The sequence below is a fragment of the Artibeus jamaicensis genome, unplaced genomic scaffold, assembly GCF_021234435.1.
Source record: "Artibeus jamaicensis isolate MK-2021 breed Jamaican fruit bat unplaced genomic scaffold, CSHL_Jam_final contig_1715, whole genome shotgun sequence".
Classification (NCBI taxonomy): domain Eukaryota; kingdom Metazoa; phylum Chordata; class Mammalia; order Chiroptera; family Phyllostomidae; genus Artibeus; species Artibeus jamaicensis.
This window is the reverse complement of record NW_026521335.1, coordinates 3,053,063-3,074,324: the sequence shown is the minus strand read 5'-3', so window position 1 is coordinate 3,074,324 and position 21,262 is coordinate 3,053,063. Positions and strand designations below refer to the sequence as shown.

Sequence of the window (21,262 nt, the reverse complement as noted above, 5' to 3'; positions counted from 1 at the left end):
TGCTTAGTTTGCTTTTGTTTTAGGTGTGGTTGTTAATAACTGTGAGTTTACTGTCCTTTCACTGTTCATCTTTTTTATCTTCTTTTTCTTAGGTAAGTCCCTTTAACATTTCATATAATAAGGGCTTGGTGATGATGAACTCCTTGAATTTGATCTTATCTGAGAAGCACTTTATCTGCCCTTCCATTCTAAATAAAAACTTTGCTGGGTAGATCAATCTTGGATGTAGGTCTTTGGATTTCATGACTTGGAATACTTCTTTCCAGCCCCTTCTTGCCTGTAAGTTCTCTTTGGAGAAATCTGCTGACAGTCTGATGGGAACTCCTTTGTAGGTGCTGTCCACTTCTGTCTTGCTGCTTCTAGGATTCTCTCCTTCATTTTAATCTTGGCTAATGTAATGATGATGTGCCTTGGTGTGTTTCTTCTTGGGTCCAACTTCTTTGGGACTCTCTGAGCTTCCTGGATTTCCTGGAAGTCTATTTCCTTTGCCAGATTGGGGAAGTTCTCCTTTATTATTTGTTCAAATAAGTTTTCCACTCATGGCTGTTCCTCTTCCCCTTCTGGTACCCCTATAATTTGGATGTTGGAATGTTTAAAGATGTCCTGGAGATTCCTTAGCCTCTCCTCATTTTTTTTGAATTCTTGTTTCTTCATTCTGATTTGGTGGAATGTTTCTTTCTTCCTTCTGGTCCACTTGATTGATTTTAGTCTCAGTTTCCTTCCCATCACTATTGGTTCCCTGGGCATTTTCTTTCTTTTCACTTAGTGTAGCCTTCATCTGTTCCTCTAATTTGTGACTAAAATCAACCAGTTCTGTGAGCATCCTGATCACCAGGGTTTTGAACTGTACATCCGAGAGATAGGTTGGCTATCTCTTGGTCGCTTAGAAGTATTAGCTCTGGGGCTTTGAGCTGTTCTTGTTCTTGAGCCATAATGTTTTGGTCTGTTCATGCCTATTATGTATGAGGTGCGGAGTCTAGGTGTTCACCAGGGTGGGGCAACCCAGGACTCTGGGTTGTGATGCTGTGTGTGGGGGTGGGGTCAGAGATGGGCAATGTCATTTTTTTCTGCTCTCTCTGATTTTGGTCCCCTCTGCCACTTCCCACAAGCAAATTGGGCCCTTCTGGTGCTGGTTCCCAGGTGTGTGGGCTCGTGCACCCTCCAGGACCCTGTGGGTCTCTCCAGCAAACTCTCTGTGAGCCTGGGGGCCTCTCCCAGCACCTCGATCCCCCGAAAGTTTTTCAAATTGGTGCTTTTAGGCTTTAATTCCTGTCGCTGGGGCCCTGTGTTTCGTGGTCTGTCTCACTGTCCATTTTTTCACCTGATTTACCTGCATATGAAAGTGTGATCACAGTCAGCCATTCTCATTGTGCCTTACTGGGTCTGCCCGTTGTCACCTTACGCCTGGGAACTGCCAACAGCCGCCTGTGCACCTGGGTCGGTCTGGCTGCTTTTTCCTGACACCAGCCCTCTCCACCACCCGCCAACTCTGCCCCTCTTACCAGTCATGCTGAATGGTTTTGTTATTGTCGGACTTCAGTACAGTTCAATTTTCTGTCTGTTTTGTTTGCGTTTTTGTTACTAAATCTTTGTTGTCTTTAAACTTGGTTGTGCAAAGAGGTACAGTATTTCCACCTACACCTCCATCTTGGCCGGAAGTCCTCAGCATATCTTGAAATTATATTCATACACTGCACTAGCAGAATTGCTGCTAAGTTATAGGATATTTGTATTTCAAGTAATGATCATTATTGCCTGTTGCTCTTGATTTTCACTTTTACCAAGAATATTTGAGAAAGCCTATTTTTTTCACAGCTTGACAACTCCATAAATTTCCAAGCATTCAAAATTTTGCCAATCTGATTAGCACAAAAATGGCATCTTGTACGAGGGGTTACCCCCAAAACCCTGGAATCAACTTCTGGAGGCCAGGCCCCTTGTAGTACAGGCCTCCCCCTCTAGGTGAGTGTTCTAGGAACCCATATACATCCTTGTACCAGCTGGCGCTGTGAGAGGCTGCATTTGGCTTCAGCGAATTGTTTTGAGGACCTTCAACTCTTTTGCCCATTTCATGATGGATGACTTACGAGCACACCCACACACACTGTGCTGAGTGTTCAGCAGTCTTTGACCAAAAAGTGGCAAGACCCCCAAGCCCCACTCTTCCTATTCACCCAATCTCACCCCCTGAGTAAATTTTTTTTGGTTTCCCCAGATGAAAAAAGTCTTCAGGGGGAAACCGTTTGCTGATGCAGAAGAGGTAAAACAAAAAAAATGGCAGAAGCACTAAAAAGCATCAAAATTGACAAATTCAAAAACTGTTTTGAGCAGTGGAAAAATTGTCTTGGTAGGTGTATTGCATCAAATGGAGAGTACTTTGAAGGTGACTAAAGTTTAAACATGTGAGAATAAATACACAATTTTTTATAAATGAATTCTGGGTTTACTTGGGTCCCCCCATGTAGTTGTTTTAATTTGCATTCATTTGATCATGTGTAAATTTGAGCTTTTTTTTTGGTGTTTATTAGTCATTTTTCTTTTTCTCTTTTTGTGCATTGCCTGTTGCCATCCATTTTTTATTTTCCCCTTTAGTCTGTTTGTCTTTAGTATTTCTTCATATAAATTAATTAGCTCTTTGCTTATTATTTGAATTATAAATATTGTTCCTGACGAATGAGTCTTTTCATTTTATTTGCAACATTTTTCCTATACAGAAACAAAGCTTTTAATGTGACACACTGAAACTGATAGATGAGAGAGACAGTATTTTACATGTCAATAAACAGCACTTGCTGACAGTTTAGATGTAGAGGGCTTGGGAGAGGATGACATCAAAGCTCACACCAGTGTTTCTAGGTTTGGGGAATAACAATAGTGTCCTTGCCAGTCCCCTTCAGCAGGACTTCTCCAGTGATAGGTCCTTCCCCTTGGGCTTAGGGAGCCAAAGATTCAAAATCTAGAATTTATTGGAATTTACTCCTTTTATTTTTTTAATGAATGCTATAAGAATAGTTTCACATTTTCAAAAAATTGCAAAGATAATAACTACAGAGGGTTCTCTCATATACCCTACACCCAGTTTTCCCTGTTATTAACATCTTACTTTAGATTGCTACATTTATCACAATCAATGAGCCAATATTGATACATTATTATGAACTAAAGTTTATACGTTATTCAGATTTCCTTAGTTTTTAACTTCATATCCTTTTTCTGTTCTAAGATCCCATCCAGGATACCATTTAATATGTATTAGTAATACGAGTTTCCTGCTTTTTATCACTGTCGTCCCACATCAATTCACTGACCAATGGGAGCAAAACTCTGTTGAGGTAGCCGTGCCCAGGATACAGAACAGGCAAAAAGCTGACTCTAGCCCCTTAGCGCCCGCCCCCCTCCCGCCTCCAATCCTCTTTCTCTGAGGCTCCAGGCACCCTTCTCTTCCCGTAGTTCACTCTAGTGCTGTGCAGAATTCAACCTAGCAATGGTAAGTCTTCCTTTGAAGCCAAAGGCTGCTCTCTAGCCTTCTTTACCCAAGGTTGCGATTATCCCCTAAACTTAATTGACCAATTAACTAAATTTTTCCTTACTCAAGGAGCTGGCTGGTTTTCTTGATAATTAGTGTCTCAGCACAATTCTAAGCAAGGAATTGTTCCTTCTGGTATTGGAAGGATTAAGAACTATTGTTGTTGAGACAGGGAAGTTGGATGGAATGCTGGTGGACTGAGGAAGTTAACGCACCTGGTTTTTATGTGTCCTGAGTAAGGGTGAGGTGCACAGGTGCAGAAGTCCTGAAGAAAGTTAGATATCCGGCTTTTGCACACCAGTGGGAAGTCAGTGCTTAAATAGAGATCTGAGAGTTGTCTGCCCTTGGAGGTGGCAGTAGAAAGTAGGAGAGTGAGGGAGAAGAGGAGAGGGCAACAGAAAGAACCTTGTCCATAGTCAAGGACTGGGGAAGAAGTACCCATGGAGGAGACAGGGAGGAGCTGGAGCTGTAGAAGATCAGAGACAAAGCAGTAGTGTGGAAACCCAAGGAAGAAAGAGTGTGGAAAACCAGGGTGCAGAGGAACAAGGGACATTCAGTAGAGGGAGGACTGGAGAAGGTCTTCAGTTTCTGAGTTCAGCTGCAGAGGAGGGACAAGAGGACTTGAACCATGGTATATAAACTGACTCAGTCGACAGTGAATAGAAAGGAAAGGAATAGAAGAGCAGCTACAAGTTGCAAGAGGATGAGGATAATACGCTCCTATGTGTCTTTGAAAGCAGAAGGAAAGTAACTCAGAGAGCAACTTATTGAGGACTATAGAGAAGAAAGACTGGTGGAAGTTAGGGTCTAGCTTTAGTTTCCCTGCTTAGCTAGCGTGTAAGCTCACAAAGGCAGGGATTACTGTTGTAACTTCTACTATATTCCAGGAAACTAGAACAGTGCTGTCACTTGGTAGGTATATAAAAAATATATTGCTGGATAGTGGAGAAGAGCAGGAAGTCTAGACACTAGGAGGAGAGGCTGGCTTTGGAATGAAGGATACATAAGTACCTTCTCCTCTTAGACCACAGGGAAGATTGAGGAGTTATAGATGGGGAAGGAACTGAACTCATGCCTGAAGCCCTGGGCTGGAGTACCCAGTGAGAATGAACTGCGGGAAGGCAGGCCTATTAAGGAACTGAGGGCCAGAATCCCCTCCTACCCCATGTAGGGCAGCCAGGAGGTGGCCTGGGACACCAGCTGGGCGCCTTTCCCAGCCCTTTACATTCCAGCTGAGTCTTGTGCGCAATGAAGAAAGAGTGCAGTGACATGATTTAGGTTAATGAACTACTGATTACCTGCCAAGTGTGTGGGAAGTTGTTTTTCTTTCTTCCCACTTTTGTGCAAAAAATTTTTATGAATGATTCATCTTGTCTCATTACTCAGAGTACAAATTTGTGAGCTGATAACAAGAGGCTAAAACCTAGGGAGAACACATCGCTATATTTACTATCTTGACTGTGACATTTATATATGTATGTCACAACTGTCAAATTGTACATTTACATTTGTGCACTTTACTGTATGTCACGTAATTCAATAAAGCTGTTAAGAAAAATGAAGAATCTTATGTAAAATATTTATGATCACATAATTTGGAAATTTAATTTATATACATTTACTTGCATATATAAATTGGTCTAATTTATCTTTACAAAGAGAAGGTTATTTTAAAATAAGGTAATTATTTTGGGAAAACAAAGGACAACTCGGGAGACAAAATACAGGAGCATCATTGTAGGATTCCCAGGCACACACCAGGATAAACTAGCCACACCCTCTCCTGGGAGGAGAATGAAGAGGAGTTAGTCTTTGGTTAGCTGGGCTGAGAATGCTTTGTTCTTTTTGTACACCTTTTGTAATACCTTATTTAGCTAGCTGACTCTCTCCCTCTCCCCTCCCTTTCACAGCCTATAGGAAAAGATGGCTTTCTTCCAGGGAAGCTGGCTGCTGTGCTGACCCTAAGGTCCAGTTCCTTCTCTTCGTGTGCTGTGAAACTTGAGAGACACCCAGTCCAGCTCACCAAATGGGTGGATCCAGGGCCCAGTTTCTCTGTCCCAGGACTCAGCAATAAACCAGATCCTTGCTGAGGCCGGTCCACTTTGAACTTTTCCAAAAAGGTTTTGGCCATTATTTCCAAAGGATTGAAATCACACCCATTCCGGTCTCTGCCACTGCATTGCAGTTTTAGGGCTGTTATGCTAGACAATGTGCATGAAACAGTGCTGGGGCTGTTCTTTTTTTTTTAATTTTTTTTATTGATTATGCTGTTACAGTTGTTCTATTCCCCCCCTTCATTCCCCTCCATCCTACCCCCATCCCCACCATTACCCTCCCTTTAGTTTATGTCCATGTGTCTCAAGTTCTTTAGATTCTATATTTCCCATGCTATTCTTGCCCCCCCCATCTATTTTCTATCTACTGTCTATGCTACTTATTTTCTGTACCTTCTCCCCCCTTCTCCTCCTGCCACTCCCCTGTTGCTAACCCTCCTTGAGATCTTCATTTCTATGTTTCCACTCCTGATCTAGCTGTCCTTTTAGTTTGCTTTTGTTTTAGGTGTGATTGTTAATAACTGTGAGTTTGTTGTCCTTTCACTGTTCATGTTTCTTTAACTTCTTTTTCTTCGATAAGTCCCTTTAACATTTCATATAATTAGGGCTTGGTGATGATGAACTCCTTGAATTTGACCTTATCTGAGAAGCACTTTATCTGTCCTTCCATTCTAAATGAAAGTTTTGTTGGATAGAGCAATCTTGGTTGTAGGTCTTTGGATTTCATGACTTGGAATACCTCTTTCCAGCCCCTTCTTGCCTGTAATGTCTCTTTTGAGAAATCCACTGACAGTCTGATGGGGACTCCTTTGTAGGTGACTGTCCCCTTATCTCTTGCTGCTTCTAGGATTCTCTCCTTCACTTTAATCTTGGCTAATGTAATGATGATGTGCCTTGGTGTGTTTCTTCTTGGGTCCAACTTCTTTGGGACTCTCTGAGCTTCCTGGATTTCCTGGAAGTCTATTTCCTTTGCTAGATTGGGGAAATTCTCCTTTATTACTTGTTCAAATAAGTTTTCCACTGGTGGCTGTTCCTTTCCCCCTTCTGGTACCCCTATAATTTGGATGTTAGAGCGTTTAAAGATGTCCTGGAGGTTCCTAAGACTCTCCTCATTTCTTTGAATTCTTGCTTCTTCACTCTTTTCTGTTTGGCCATAATTTGCTTTCTTCTGGTCCACTCCATTGATCTGAGTCCCAGTTTCCTTTTCATCGCTATTGGTTTCCTGTGCAATTCCATTCATTTCAATTAGTTTCGCCTTCATATATTTGTCTAATTTGTGGCTATAATCAACCAGTTCTGTGAGGATCCTGATCACCAGTGTTTTAAACTGTGCGTCTGAGAGTTTTGCTATTTCTTCATCGCTTAAAGGCTCTGGGGCTTTGAGATCTTCTTGAGCCATTTTTGGCCTGTTTGCACCCTTTAAGTGTGAGGAGCGGAGCCTTGGACTACCAGGTCGCTGGGTTGTGACGCTGTATGTGGGGGCATGGTCAGAGCGGGGAAATGGCGACCCCCTCTGCTGTTTCTCACAGCTGGGTGAGGAGCAGCGTCTTAGGTGGTTCCCCTGGGCCGGGCCACTCAGAATCGCTGGGTTATGACACTGTATGTGGAGGTGGGGTCAGAGCAGGGAAATGGCGGCGCCCTCCCTGCCGCTTGTCGCGGGGACCGGCTGGGTTCTGGTCCAATCGCCCACTCCCTCGCTTGTCTATCCACGCACCAATACGTGACCACAGTCAACCCACAGCCCTGCTCCCTCGCTGTTTCCCTGCGGTTGCTCGCTTGGTCGCTCGCTGGGTCGCTCACTAGGTCCAACCCTGCACCTGGATTCTGCGCGCCTGAGTCCGTCTGACCGAGTCCTCCTGTGCAACCCCGCTCCACCAGCTGCTGGTTTCGCCCCTCTTACCGGTCAGGCTGAAGAATTTGTTGTTATCAGACTTCCGAAAAGTTCAATTTTCCGTGTTCTGGCTGTGTTTTCTGTTGCTAATATTTAGTTGTCTCTAAACTTGGTTGTGTGAGAAGGCACGGCTTATCCACCTATGCCTCCATCTTGGTGGAAGTCTAGGGCTGTTCTTAATCCTGAAGCAACAAGGTCCGTTCTTTCTTTCCCTTTTTCATTTTGGCAATTTTATAACTTTATTTTACCATCAGCAGTTAGTTCTCACCCACATTAACTGTCTATAAGATTTTTTAAAGTGGTGACAGGTGTGTAGGTGACCAATATATAGAGCTTGTTTGGTGAATCTTCATCCTCATTACATTTTCTGGGCAACCACGCTTGGGTATGGTATGGAACATCACTTATTCCTTTGGCCCAAACAGCTTTGTCGAGCCTCGTGTCAGTGTGCACATCCGGGGTTCCCATCTCCTTCATGGCATATGTCTGGATCTGTCTGAGTACCCAAGGGTACACTTCCTGAAACCCACTCCATGAATTCATTTGTGAATGTTGATGGTATACTCTCTAGTCACCTTGTTGATGGCAGAACAGCCTTTCTTCTTCTTACCACCCTTCTATGAGGGATTCGTTATGCTAGGCCCAAGTTGGAAAGAAAGAGCTTGAGGTATTGTGCACAAGGTTGATTCTTGACCTTGACTTGAAATTTAGAAACACAGAGACTAAAATCCCTAGGATGGTGGTAACAAATTAATATTTACTGTGTGAATTGGAACTGGTCTGCTTAATAGAGCTCACTCATAAGTGGGGAGGGTAACAGCCAGCTACTTCCTGAACTAAAAGGCCACAGATTTTCCAAAAATCTCCATAGGACTCTAGGGAAACAGAGCCAAGGGTGCCAGTAATTGCCTTCAGGCTTGGCTCAAAAGCCTCCTGAGAGTGACTTTGCTGACCACTCTTCATACCTTATACCATTGTGATGCCTTTTAAAAATTATCTTCAAGACACTTATCAACATCCTATCAGTTAATTTACCTGTTTATTTTCTGCCCCTCCTGCATCAGAATAGACTCTTCTTGGGTGTAGGATCTTACCTCCTCTGTTCACCACTGTATCACCACAATAATGCAGATTAATGGTTTCCCAAAGATGGCTACCTCCTAATCTTAGGAACTTCTGGGTATGTTACCTCATGAGGCTTTTGGCAGATGTGACTTACGGATTGTAAAATGGGGAGAGTACACTAGATTGTAAGGGTGGGCCTAGTGTGATCACAAGGGTCCTCAAAAGAGAGAGGTAGTAGGACCAGAGTGGAGAAGATGTGACAACAGAAGCAGTGGGCAGAAAGTGGGAGAGAGCCCTGGCTGGTGTGGCTCAGTGGATGGAGCACCAGCCTGCTAACCAAAGGGTTGCTGGTTCGATTCCCAGTCAGGACACATGCCTGGGTTGCAGGCCAGCTCCCCAGTGAGGGGTACACGAGAGGCAACCATACATTGATGTTTCTCTCCCTCTCTTCCCCTCTCTCTAAAAAATAAATAAATAAATAGTTAAGAAAAAGAAAGTGGGAGAAGTTTGAAGATGCTATGCTTCTGCCTTTAAGGATGGAGGAGGGGCCATGAGCCAAGGAATATAGACAGCTTCTAGAGGCTGGAAAAGGCCAAGAAATAGATTTTGTCCTAGAAACTTTAGAAAAAACATAGTCCCAATGACAAATTAATTTTAGGATTTCTGACCTCCAGAACTGTAAGATAATAAATTTGTGTTGTTTTAAGCCACCAAATATATAGTAATTTGTTATAGTAGCCATAGAAAACTATTGGACTGGCTAAAAAGTTCATTTAGTTTTTTCCATATGGCGGCTCTAGTAGTGCTTAGATGTCTTTAACATCATTTGAAACAATGTTGTTGGATTGTATTGTGACAGCTATCATATCCGCAAGCATATTTTTAAAATTTTTCAAAATTGGTTGAATTTTTGTGCAGCCATTTAAATCTTTAAGATGGAAGAAGATACACACCATTTTCAGCATATTATGCTTTATTATTTCAAGAAAGGTAAAAATCCAACTGAAATACAAAAAATGGTTTGTGCAGTTTATGAGGAAGGTGTTGTGACTGATCAAATGTGTCAAAGTGGTTTGTGAAGTTTCTTGGTACTTTTGACATTTTGGCCAAATAATTCTTTGCTGTGGGGCTGTCTTATGCATTGGAAGATGTTTAGCAGCACCTCTGGCCTCTACCCATGAAAAGGCAATAGCAGGAGATAGCTGGCATACTCAAAATATCCAAATCAACGAAAGTATTGGCAAAAATGAAAAACAAGCGGGGGTGAGCTGGGATGGGAGTAAAAAACAGAAAACTGTACTTGAACAATAATTAAATACATTTTTAAAAAAATGAAGAACGTGTTCTCTATTTTACAGAAAAAACTAAACGGGCTTTTTGGCCAACCCAATAATACCAATGGTACATGGCACATAGCAGATACTCAACAGACATTTGTTGCTTGACCAACTTGCTTATATCTCAGATCCAAGCTGAGAATAAAAATAATGTTTTACAACTTTATATTGTTATACAATAATGAAATGTGTTCATATTCCTAATCTCATTTTATTTTCAGTTATTAAAATTTCGTAGACAAGGAAACTAAAACTCAGTTGCCCAAAGTAGCTCAGCTTTTTAGAGGCAGAAAGTAGTTTCAGAACCGATATTATTTTATTTTTTGTGTAATATATAAACAACACTATGTCAACTGTAAAGGATAGATTTTAAAAAATTGACTGGTTTGGCTCAGTGGGTTGGGCATCATTCATGAACCTAAATGTCACCAATTCTATTCCCAATTGGTCTGGGCACATGCCTGGGGGCATGTGCCTGGATCGTGGGCCACTTTTCCTGGTCGGGAGTGTGCAAGAGGCAACCCCCCCATGTGCAAGATGTTTCTCTTGCACATGCATGGTTCTTTCCCTCTCTTTCTTCTTCCCTTTCCCCTCTCTAAAAATAAATAAATAAAATATTTTTTAAAATTTGAATTCACTTTTTGCCTCTTACATCCAAGAGAGTAACATGGGTCACCAGCAGCTCTACTGAAGCCATTTAAGAAAATGCAGCCAGGGTTCTCATTCTTGTCACATCTGCTCAGACCCACATGGTCTGATCTGGAAATACAACCTCAGTCTGTGCCACGAAGGTTTCTGTCAGTACACAAAGGATATAAACTTCATTAAGTTGGACTAAGTGAACTTCCTTGAATGTGTCATTCAAGAATCTGACTTACCACAGAAACAGTGCTAGCTCTTTGTACATAAATTAAAAAAAAAAACTTCAAGTGTTTTAATATAAATGCTATAGTCACATGATTATAGAAATCTCCTTTTTAAAATTTACTATTCTCAGTGGATTCATCTTCAAAGTTTATGGTTTATTTTCCCGATTATATAAAAGTATTCATGCTGAAAAAAAAAATTGGTTCACAATCCTTTTACACTAATGGATAAACCAGTTTTATTCTTCTATGTCTTCTTTCAGGTCTCATCTATATAAACTCACATTTAAAATATCTTTGTAATTGTAGTGTATGTATATTTTTATGTATAATTATATGTAGTTTTTGTTTTTCTGTTTAACATTATTTTATTGCCTGGGTGCATCAGCTTGGGTCCTTCAGAAAAACAGATACTGAGAGAAAATTAAGAAGTGTATTGGGGTTAACGCCTGTGAGAAGAGAGGGAGCAGGATTGAACAACGAGAGCCTCAAGTCACGATCAGCTCTAACAACGTCTCAGCCAAAGATTGCAAATTAGGGGTAATCATATTGAGCAGAAATGGCCAGTTCTAGTGCCCAAATCATGCTCAGTCATTGGCTGGGGGCTGTCTGGGGAGAGCGTGATCTCAACTTGAACATAATAGTGAATCCCAAAGGTGCTGTAGCTGGAAGCTGGAAGATCACTGCACTCTTGGCAGCTGAACAGAAAGCACTTTATTAAGGGAATCCAAATGGGGAACCTCCATGGCTGCTGCAATCTTCCCTTGGGTTATGTGTGGATTCACTTCTTACCTACTTGGTAAGGGTTCCAGGTACCTCTGTTTCTGAGGAGAAACTTGGATGAAGGAAGTTATTGGAAAAAAGCAGAGCACCCATTGCTGCAGTTGGTCCCAGGGCGGCAACTGGTACTCGTTTTTCCTTCCTCTGCTCTAAATCCACCTCACCATCAAACCATCACTTGTACTTCTCTCAGTGGCATACCTGGGGGTGTGGCCCAAACCCTAAGTCCTCGTGGGTCTGAGGCCCTTTCTCGGGACAGAGTTGCTGCACTTGTCCATTTTTGGTCACAACCAGACAATGGAGTACCAAGAGGTACCCAGGCGAATCACAAATTCCTCCCTGCTCCAACTGTGTAACACTGTAACAGCAATCCTGTTTCTTCTCTAAGGCAAACTACCCCCAACAACATGGTCATTTCTTTTCTTGCCTGCTGTTCCCTGTATAGAAGAGTCCAGAGTGTCCAGTTGGCAGTCCTGGCATGTCATTTAATGTGACCCTATGGAAAGAGTATGCCCCTTTGGGCAGTGAAGTTCTAACCCTGCAGAGCTCAGAGCTGCAAGAACAGGAAGCACAGAGTCCCCCAGTAGTTTGTTGAGAATGATGGTATGTTGGTGCTATGGTCTGAGCGTTTGTCCCTCCAGAATTCCTGTGTTGACATCCTAATGCCCAAGGTGATGATGTAAGAGGTGGGGCCTTTAGGAGGTGATTAGGTCATGAAGGTGGAGTCCTCATGAATGGGATTAGTGTCCTTGTAAAAGAGGCTCAAGAGAGATCCCTCCCTCTCCCCACCTTGTGAGGACACAGAAAAGACAGCCATCTACAAACCAGGAAGCCCTCACCAAACACCAGCTTTGCAGGCACCATGATCCTGATGTTCCCAGCCTCTCGCGCACTGTGAGAAATAAATGTTTGTTGTTTAAAATGTACCCAGTCAATGGTATTTAATTACAGCAGCATGAGCTAAAACAGTGGTGCCACTCCTTTCCCACTCAAGGCCACACTCAGAGCTGGCAGTTTGTTGTCACTTACTGTATTGGCCAGAGCAGTGCCCCTAGTGAGGAAAGTGTTGCCTTCACATCCGGAAGAGGTCTCCCTGGTACTGTGATTCCTTCTCTGTGGTAGGGACAGAAGATGCAGCAATTTGTCTTTTATTTTGGAAGGGACATCTTAGCACATCTCTTAAACAGTGGACTCCTAAACACTTTACTGATGTGGCAGGCCCCTGAAACTTTATCTGTAGGGATTTATCTTCCACACTCTGGAGCATGTGTGTCTTACTAAGGCTTCTTATATGCTAACTACTCTTGCTCATCCTGACTGATCAGCATGATGTCATCAATGTAATGGATCAAAGGGATGTTCTGCAGGATGTCCAAACAGACCAGACTGCTTTTGACTAGAGGAGGTGGACCCACCATAAACTGGACTTCGACTAACACTCTATTTATTACTTGTACACATAAGCTCCCACTCCCACAGGGGTGTGATGATGCTTTGAGTCTGCATGTATCACTGTCAACTCTGATCCTGTGTCCAGCAGCCCTCAAAATGCCTGGGTGTTCTTCCGGCTTTTGGCTCAAAGGTGGCATAGGTGCAGCTTTCTTCAGTCATCCGATCCCAGTTTATTAGACACAAGCTGCCTCCACCATGAGGCCAAACTTCAACCCCAGTAAGATCAACACCATATATCTGAGTTGCAGTTGGTGCCATGTCTGCCCTAATGCCCAAGATGGGCCCCCTGGGCCTCTCAACAAAAAAGCTTGGTGATGACATGGCCAAAGCAAACGGCGATTGAAAGAGTCAGTGAAACTGACCATTCGGAACAGACAGGCCCCGACTGAGGTAGTGCCTTCTGCCTCTGCCCTGATCGTCAAAGCCCTCAAAGAACAGCCACAAAACAGGAAGAAGAAAAAAAACAACAACAAACGAGAACCATTAAGCACAGTGGAGTTATCACTTTTGATTAGATTGTCAAAATTGCCCAACAGATGTGGCACCAATCTTTAGCTAGAGAACTCTCTGGAACCATTAAAGAGATCCTGGGAGCTGCTCAGTCTGTGGGCTGCAATGTTGATGACCACCACTCTCATGACATAATAGAAGACATCAGGAGTCGTGCAGCCCTGGCTGATGTGGCTCAGTTGGTTGGGGCATTATCCCTTAAACTGGAAGGTCACAGTTTTGATTCCTGGTCAGGGCACATGCCTGGGTTGCAGGTTTGGTCCCCAGTTGGGGTACCTCAAAAGGCAACTGATCACTGTTTCTCTCTCACATCAGCATTTCTCTCTCTCTCTCTCTCTCTCCCACTCTTCCCTTCTCTGTAAAATCAATGAACATGTCCTTGGGTAAGAGTAAGAAAATAAAGTAAAATAAAATAAAAATAAAAACAGTGGTACGGTAGAATGCCCAGCTAATTGAGAACTACAAAGGAAAATATTTCATGAAAGATCATTTGATCCTGGCCGGTGTGGTTCAGTGGGTTGAGTACTGGCCTGCGAACCAAAGGGTCCCCGGTTCATTTCCCAGTCAGGGCACATGCCTGGGTTGCAGGCCAGGTCCCTAGTTGGGGGCACACTAGAAGCACCCACACATTGATGTTTCTCTCCCTCTCTTTCTCCCTCCCTTCCCCTCCCTCTAAAAATAAATAAAATCTTTAAGAAAAAAGGTCATTTGATTACCAAAATAAAAAAACAAACAAACTAAACTAAACTAAATCAATACCTGTGTGTTCTCCTCTTCTTTATTTATGGTTACCTGAGTAAATAATTACAAATCCCTATCTGGAAGAACTGGAGAATCATTACAGTGTATACTTACCGTGGTATTGCCTGTTTTGGACACCTGGCCACCTCTTTTTTAAAATCTGTTTTTAGAGAGTGGGGGAGGGAGGGAAAGACAGAAGGAGAGAAACATCAGTGTGGGAGAGAAGCATCAATGCAAGAGAGAAAGAGCTATTGGTTGCCTCTCATAGGTAACCTAGCCACGTACACTGACCAAGAATCAAACCGGGGACCTTTTGCTTTGCAGGACGCTGCCCCACCAACTGAGCCACACCAGTCAGGGCCTGGCCACCTCTTTAACCAATGAAGTTTGGGTATAAAAACTGACTTAGGTTGAGGCACTGACTCATGACAAGAGATCATGATTTTTTACTAGGTTCCCACTCATATATCTGTGCTTTCAATCACGTGTTCAGCGATACCCTGTTCTTTGTTGTTTGGTTTATTCATGTCTATTGTTGTAGCAATACACTTGTTTTGACTACACATCTATTTTGCCTCGAGGGATTCCATGTTGTATTAACCATCTACACAATTCTTTGTGGCAAGGTCCCAGAGCTGCCCCTCTGACCTTGCCAGTTATTATAATTGTCACCCCCAGGCTTCTGGCAGTTAAGTGCTGCCACTTGGCCTTTATTGCTCTGGGCTCCCATTTTCCCTGTTGCTATAAAAGAGCTAAACCACAGTAGCATCTCCTCTTGTCATCTCTGGCTTGCAGGAAAAAGCTGCTCAGTGAGGTTGGCACTCCTCTCAGCAGCCCATTCTTGATGGCCTTGACAAGTGAGGTCCCTACACCTGTAGCACATCCTTTGGTAGAGCTTCTGGCCTCTTATGATTGACTTTAGCTTGCCCATGTCACTGAGCCATTTTTTAAAAAAGACTTTATTTTTTTTGAGAGGGGAAGGGAGAGAAACATCATTGTGTGGTTGCCTCTCATGTGTCCCCCACTGGGGACCTGGCCCGCAACTTAGGCAGGTGCTTCAGCTGGGAATCGAACTGGTGACCCCTGGGTTTACAGCCCACACTCAATCCAATGAGCTACACCAGCCAAGGCTCACTGAGCCATTTAATCCTTCCTGCAATTGCTGGGGCAATTCAGGCAGTTGAACTTCACTCAGCAAAGGTTATCATTTTCTCCATGTTTCTAGAAGCCATTGGGGCAGGACCTTACCAGGAAGTTAAATCCTATTCCAAGAGAGTGAGCCCCACTCAATAAACTCTCCCTTATTCAGCCTTGTATTTCAGCCTCTTGATTAAGCACCATCAAAATCCAATCCAACAGGCACTCCCCAACTCTTACCAGTACATGTTGGTTAGTTCTTGCAGGTACTTTGGGTCCCTCATCAGGACCAGCATATTTTCTCTGAACTATGTTGTAACTTAACCCTAACTAAGATCCTGGCAGTCAGGAGAGGAAGCAGAGGCAGATTCCGAGGGGAAAGAGACCCCTGCAGTGTCTTTCCACATGGAGGAAGTGCTAGCTCTTAATAGGCAGGGATGGGCCTGATGTAGGGGCCAAAATCTTTGGGGGCTCCACCTAGATCTCCATTCCATCTGAAGCCTTGACCTTGGTTACAGATCTGTCTCCTGGAACTCTCTTAAATCCTGAGTTTGATCTCCAGCTGTTTTTGTTGTCCCACTGCTATAGATAAAGGCCTCTCTTTTTTTATTTTATTTTAATTGTTGGTCAAGTACAGTTTTCTGCCTTTTACCCAATAAAGGCCTCTTTGTAACCCATCAAAGAGGCTCTCTGGCCTTCACAGTTAATTCTTACTGTTTGGTAACTGCTCTCATTTTTTCATTATCTCTTGGCAGGGCTCAAGGCAACTTAGTAACAGCCAACCAATTCCACTGTCCCTATATTCACTGCTCCCCCTCTGCCTACCTAATATGCGTGAATTACTGCAGCATAGGAACATTGTCCCACTTCACCATCAGTGAAAGTTTTAGCAAGTGGGTTCCCAGTTTGTCCCAGAGACTATCTACAGCCCACATTCTTACACAGGAGAGGTTCTTATTACAAGCCAGGTAGTGAGTAATGCATATTTCAAACCCTATCTTACTGCCTGCTTTTTCAGACCACTCCTGAGTCCATTCAGGTGGTCTGGGAAGCAGATACTGACAAGAAATTAGGAGTGCAGGCAGTTCATTGGGTGGTAGTGCCTGTGAAAGTTAGAGGGGAAAGAAGGAGGACTGGGTAGAGAAAGCCTTCAGATAGTGATGCAGATTTGATACCTGTGAAAGGAAAGGATGCAAGTAGCCAAATTGGACAAGGAGAACCTCAAGCCATGATACCCATCCTTCCAATTTGCAGTCAACCCAATGGAAAGCTCCAGAGCGAAGAGCATTCTGTGGAGGAGTCCAACAGAGGGCAGAAATGGCCCGGCCCTAAAACCCATCCTGTGCCTAATCGCAGGCTAGGGGCCAGCCACTCAGGTAGAGTGAGGTCTATGCTCTGACACTGTAATGGATCCCAGAGTGATATAGCTGGAGACTGATCACTAACTGCACTTTGGCAGTTGAATGGCAGGTTCTTTTCTTAAAGGAGATCTGAGCTGCACATCTCCATGGTTGCCATATCAGGTATTTTGTCTTTGAGTCCAGTGCTATGTCCATATATCAACTTGCTTCTATATTTGAGATATTACTTTGAAAAACAAATTCAGATAAAGAAGCTGAGGAAATCAGATAGTGGGAGTCGGCCGAAACACTTTGTCACAGTGGCCTGTGAAAGAGAGAACGTGGGGCTTTGGGAATATGTGTATAAGCTTAAGCTGCCAAGCTTCTGCCTCCTTCACTGATGAGGAAAGGAAAATAAGAGGCGAGGTGGAATCAGCTGTTGTTTGGGTGTGTGGAGGAAAGCTGGCTCTCTCCTCAGTGTGGCGTTTTAACAACTCATGGGGAAAAAAGTACGTGAAAAGAATCTGTTCCTTTTAGTTTCCATTGGAATTGGAAATATGTAGCCTTCTTGCTCTTTTTTTTTCTTTTTCTTTTAAAGGATACTCTCATTCTGAATGTATACTGCAGACTTTGAACATACTCGAATTTAGTTCCTCAGAGCATTAGAGGTGGGGCAGCTGAGATGGTAAAGGAGTTAGAGGCTATGTGGAGACTTGAGGAGCTTGGGGATGAGTCCTTTCCTTGTCAGAAAGTGACTGATGAGGCTAAAAATGTTGCCTGGAATTCTTTGTCGCAGTCACCCAGTTGTGTACCAGATTTGGTTACACTTAACTCATGTTCCCAGCTGATGATTAAAGGAGGAGCTGGAAGACAGGACAAGACTGCCCCTGCCCCCAAGCCAGAAGCCCAAAGGAAAAAATATAATTATGAAACCTGGAAACAACTTAATTTCTCAGAAAAAAAAACCCTGAATCCCACAGATTTTAGGAAACTTGGTTAAAATTACAGCTTTCCCCAAAATAAAATTAGAATATATGTCTCTTAACTGCCAACTCAGTGTTCTACATCAGTGGTTTGCACTCAAGGAATCTCTGTGACTCTACCTCCCTAGTCAGACTCAGGAAAGAGTGGAGGATGTGGGTCAAATAGAGTAAAATATCCTTTGGCGACTCTTGGAGATTCTGAACCCAGGATCAAGTGAGTATACAAAGTATATCAAATGAGAATATAAAGTGAATATTTCTTATTATCTTCCCTAACAACATCCATAGTAGAAATTTTAGTCAACAAAGAAAAGCCTCAATTGATAGTATAATTACATATTATTGCTGTTGAAGGGTAAAGTGTCTATAAACAACGCTTGAGAAAGCAATGATGAGTGATATGCTAAGGACATCAGAGCGGATGGTACCTTTCATTTCCCTCCCTTTGCCAACACCTTGTCATTGTGTTTATATTAACCTAGATTAAGCTTTACAAGTACTGCCACCTTCTTGCTCAAAAACCTTCAATGGCTCTCCATTACCTACCAATCAAGCCCACATTTCTTATCCTGACATTCAAGGCCTTGTTAATCTATCCCAGATTCTACCTTTCCAGACTTATTTCCATTATTCCTCTGTCCCTTTGCTCAGCCTGTAAGTGCTGCTTCTGGTCCCACCACAGACATTACACTTTCCTGTTCCAAGAAACTTTGCATGTTTTCTTGACTTCATTTCTCTTTTGCTTTCAACAAATTGAGTAGGGTTATTAGTGTTACCCTGTTCCAGCTGAAAGGGAGACTTTCTGGCAGCATTTCATTTTTGCCTTTCATTGGGCACTTACATCCTTCTTGCCGGTGATTCCCCAGTTCCAAAAGTTGTTTACAAAGTCTCCTGCCCTAGGAATCACTTTTGTCCTTGCAGGTCTAGCAATGTTATCTGATTCAACGTCCTCAAGTCATCACTCCTTCCAGCCTGGTCTTCCAATTTAAGTTCTAGAACACAGATTTACCTTTTCCTGCTGGTCCAGGCTCTACTGTTCTCTCTCTCTCCCTTTTATTTTTTGACTCTTGCTCACTTTCTGGCTTATTCTCAAAATATAACTAAGACTCTCCTTTCTAAAAACAAAACAAATATACAACTTCCCCTGTCTTTAAGTCAAAGGACGCTTTCTTTTTTTCTTTTCTTGATACTCTCCCGTTGCTGCAGCCTGAGCAGAGTAACTGCCCCTCTGCTGAAACTGACATCGGCAAGGTCCTCCGGAACTTCCAAATGCCAGTTTCAGGATCTTTTTCTGCTGGACCACTTCTCTTGCATGGACTTTTTTACCTCTCTCTCAGAATACTTCATCACTTTTTTTTTTACTTCAATCTGTTCCATATTTCTCAAGGTTTGTTCTTTGCTCCTTTTTGAAAACTTCCACATTTATGAGGATGATTCTCAGTTCTGTCTCTATCCCTCGTCTCTTTTAAGCTTCATTTCCAGTTGTTTCCTAGACTGTGTGTGTACCCTATCTCCTTTTCCAAAATGGCAAGCTTCAAAGTTAATTTTTTATATTCTTCATTTTCTAGATCCTCCCCAAACCCCTTCTGTCTCCTGCCCTTTCGATCTTAGCCAGTGGCATCACCTCTTTCCCATCATTTATCTTTAATTTTTTTGTAGCCTTCCTTGATGCTCCGTTTAGGAACTGGCCACAGATTAACAGGTGATTTTTGAGATAATAAATTGAGTAGGATTATTAGTGGTCCTGGGGATAATCTTGGAGCACTCAGGATAGAAGTGAGGAGAGCATTGTAAAATAGGAATTGGGCTCCAAATTCACTTCGATGAAACCTCCAATTTACCTAGAATACTTTTCTTTACACTATTTCACAAAAGTTACCCTCTTGAATATCAATGTTATCTTGTTCTTTCTGAATATTGTATTTCCTCCAATTTCCTACCTTTGCTGTATTTATAAACTGTCCATTTTTGCCCAATTGTAACATCTCTTTTAAAAAAGCATTACAAACTCTGGGAAAGGACCGTGGTGCGCCTTTACCAGCGGGTGCCTGGTGGCGCCCTCCTGAGACCGAGCACTCCCTGGAGGAACAGATGACTTGGTGATTCAGAGGGCTAAGTCACCTTTTTTCCTTGCAGTCTGGGTTCAGAGTGCTGGGGTAGGGTGTTTCCTTTACTATCCATACTTTTTATTTACTACAAATACGCTCAATATCCTACTTATTAAGCTGTTACCCAGGAGAGATTGGGCGTTTCCACGTTTGTAGTATCGGTTTCAACTCAACAATCTCACATTTCAGAAAAACACTCTCCCCACCCCCCACCCTCGTCAGGAGATAAGAGCCTTCGCAGAGGTACACTTCGTCTTCGGAGCCCCACCCCCACGCCGTTTTTGTCGCTCCTTCCCAGGGCTTGGGCCGGTTTGATTGCTCTAACCTCACATAAAGCTTCCTTTGGAATGCAGGGACTTTGCATCCTGGGTGAGGAGCTGTAGGTGGACTTTACCCGCCAGGACTCACACCTAGCCTCCGAAGGATGGGGGAGGGGAAGGAAGCAGCTCCCGTGAATAAACCGGACTGGCAGCTGCATTTAAGATTCCAATTCAACCCTAAATACTACACAGTAAATATTTGTTGAATAAAAAAAGCGAGGAGAATATCCAGAGCCCAGAGATGTAAGCTAAACCAAGCTTTTTTTCACGTCAGCGGTTACCACATAGGAAGCCAACTCAGAGCCACACTGTTTAACCACAGCTGGTGGGGCAGCAGCGCCTCCGGTTTGCTGAGCCCCCCGACTACTCTCCTGAGGACTGAGATCAGTTTCCCCGCTTTTTAAAAAGTGGGACTTAAAATCGGAGTGAGTCCCCTTCCCTTCAGAGTGAGGATCACTCCTATCTGATGTAAATTTACATCCCGCTTCAATGTAAAGTCCACCCCCCCCCCCGTGCCAGTTCATTCGACAGATACTTATTAAGCATCTAATTCGTGACTTTTCCTTGCAGTAGACGTTCGGGATGAAACAGCGAACAAGAGATCCTTGCTCCGGGCGGACCACTGTAGGGCAAAACCCGAACGGCGCCTGGGATTTCCGAGATTAATGTAAATCAGGAGGCTGATAAAACACTACACTGAAAAGGAACAAGGCTGGCGAGTGCTTCGTGGAGCCCGGGGACCGGGAGGAGAGCCCTGGACCCGAGCGCTGGCCTCGGGCCGGGGGGCGGGGGGCCGCGCTGGGGCGGAGGCGGCTCTGACCGCGGGCCAGGGGGCGCTCCGCCGCGAAGGCGCCGGGGGAATAACCTGGTTTTCGCGGAGGAAGGTGAAGGGCAGAACGGGGTTTGGTCAGAGATTCCGGTTGAGAGCACCGGAGGCCGAGAGCGCTTTTCCAGCTGAGCCCCGAGGATGCTCTGGCAAGGCGGCGCCCGGGGCCGCGGCCCGAGGTGGGGCGGCGTCGCGTGGCCCCCAAAATGGCCTCCCCCGGCCGCCCCGCCTGGCCACGTGACCCGGCCCGCACCCCCGGCTCGCCGAGGCCGGCGACCCCGGGTCCGGGTCTCGGCGGCGGTGGCCCCGCCCCTTGCGGGACGCGG

At 43.8% G+C, this 21,262-nt stretch overlaps 1 long non-coding RNA gene and 2 pseudogenes across 1 annotated transcript; 1 reads left to right on the top strand and 2 right to left on the bottom strand.

The window, feature by feature from the left end:
* Positions 1–7,121: 7,121 nt before the first annotated feature.
* LOC119048101 (60S ribosomal protein L31-like) lies at positions 7,122–8,665 on the bottom strand (annotated as a pseudogene).
* Positions 8,666–10,540: 1,875 nt separating this feature from the next.
* On the top strand, positions 10,541–10,711 carry LOC119048129 (40S ribosomal protein S29-like; annotated as a pseudogene).
* Positions 10,712–10,860: 149 nt separating this feature from the next.
* LOC128628242 (uncharacterized) lies at positions 10,861–21,125 on the bottom strand. Its single transcript, XR_008392566.1, has 3 exons — positions 20,976–21,125; positions 14,337–14,382; positions 10,861–12,632 (listed from the first exon to the last, which is right to left on the bottom strand). It is a non-coding gene; the product is annotated as an uncharacterized LOC128628242 (long non-coding RNA).
* Between the last annotated feature and the right edge of the window lie 137 nt (positions 21,126–21,262).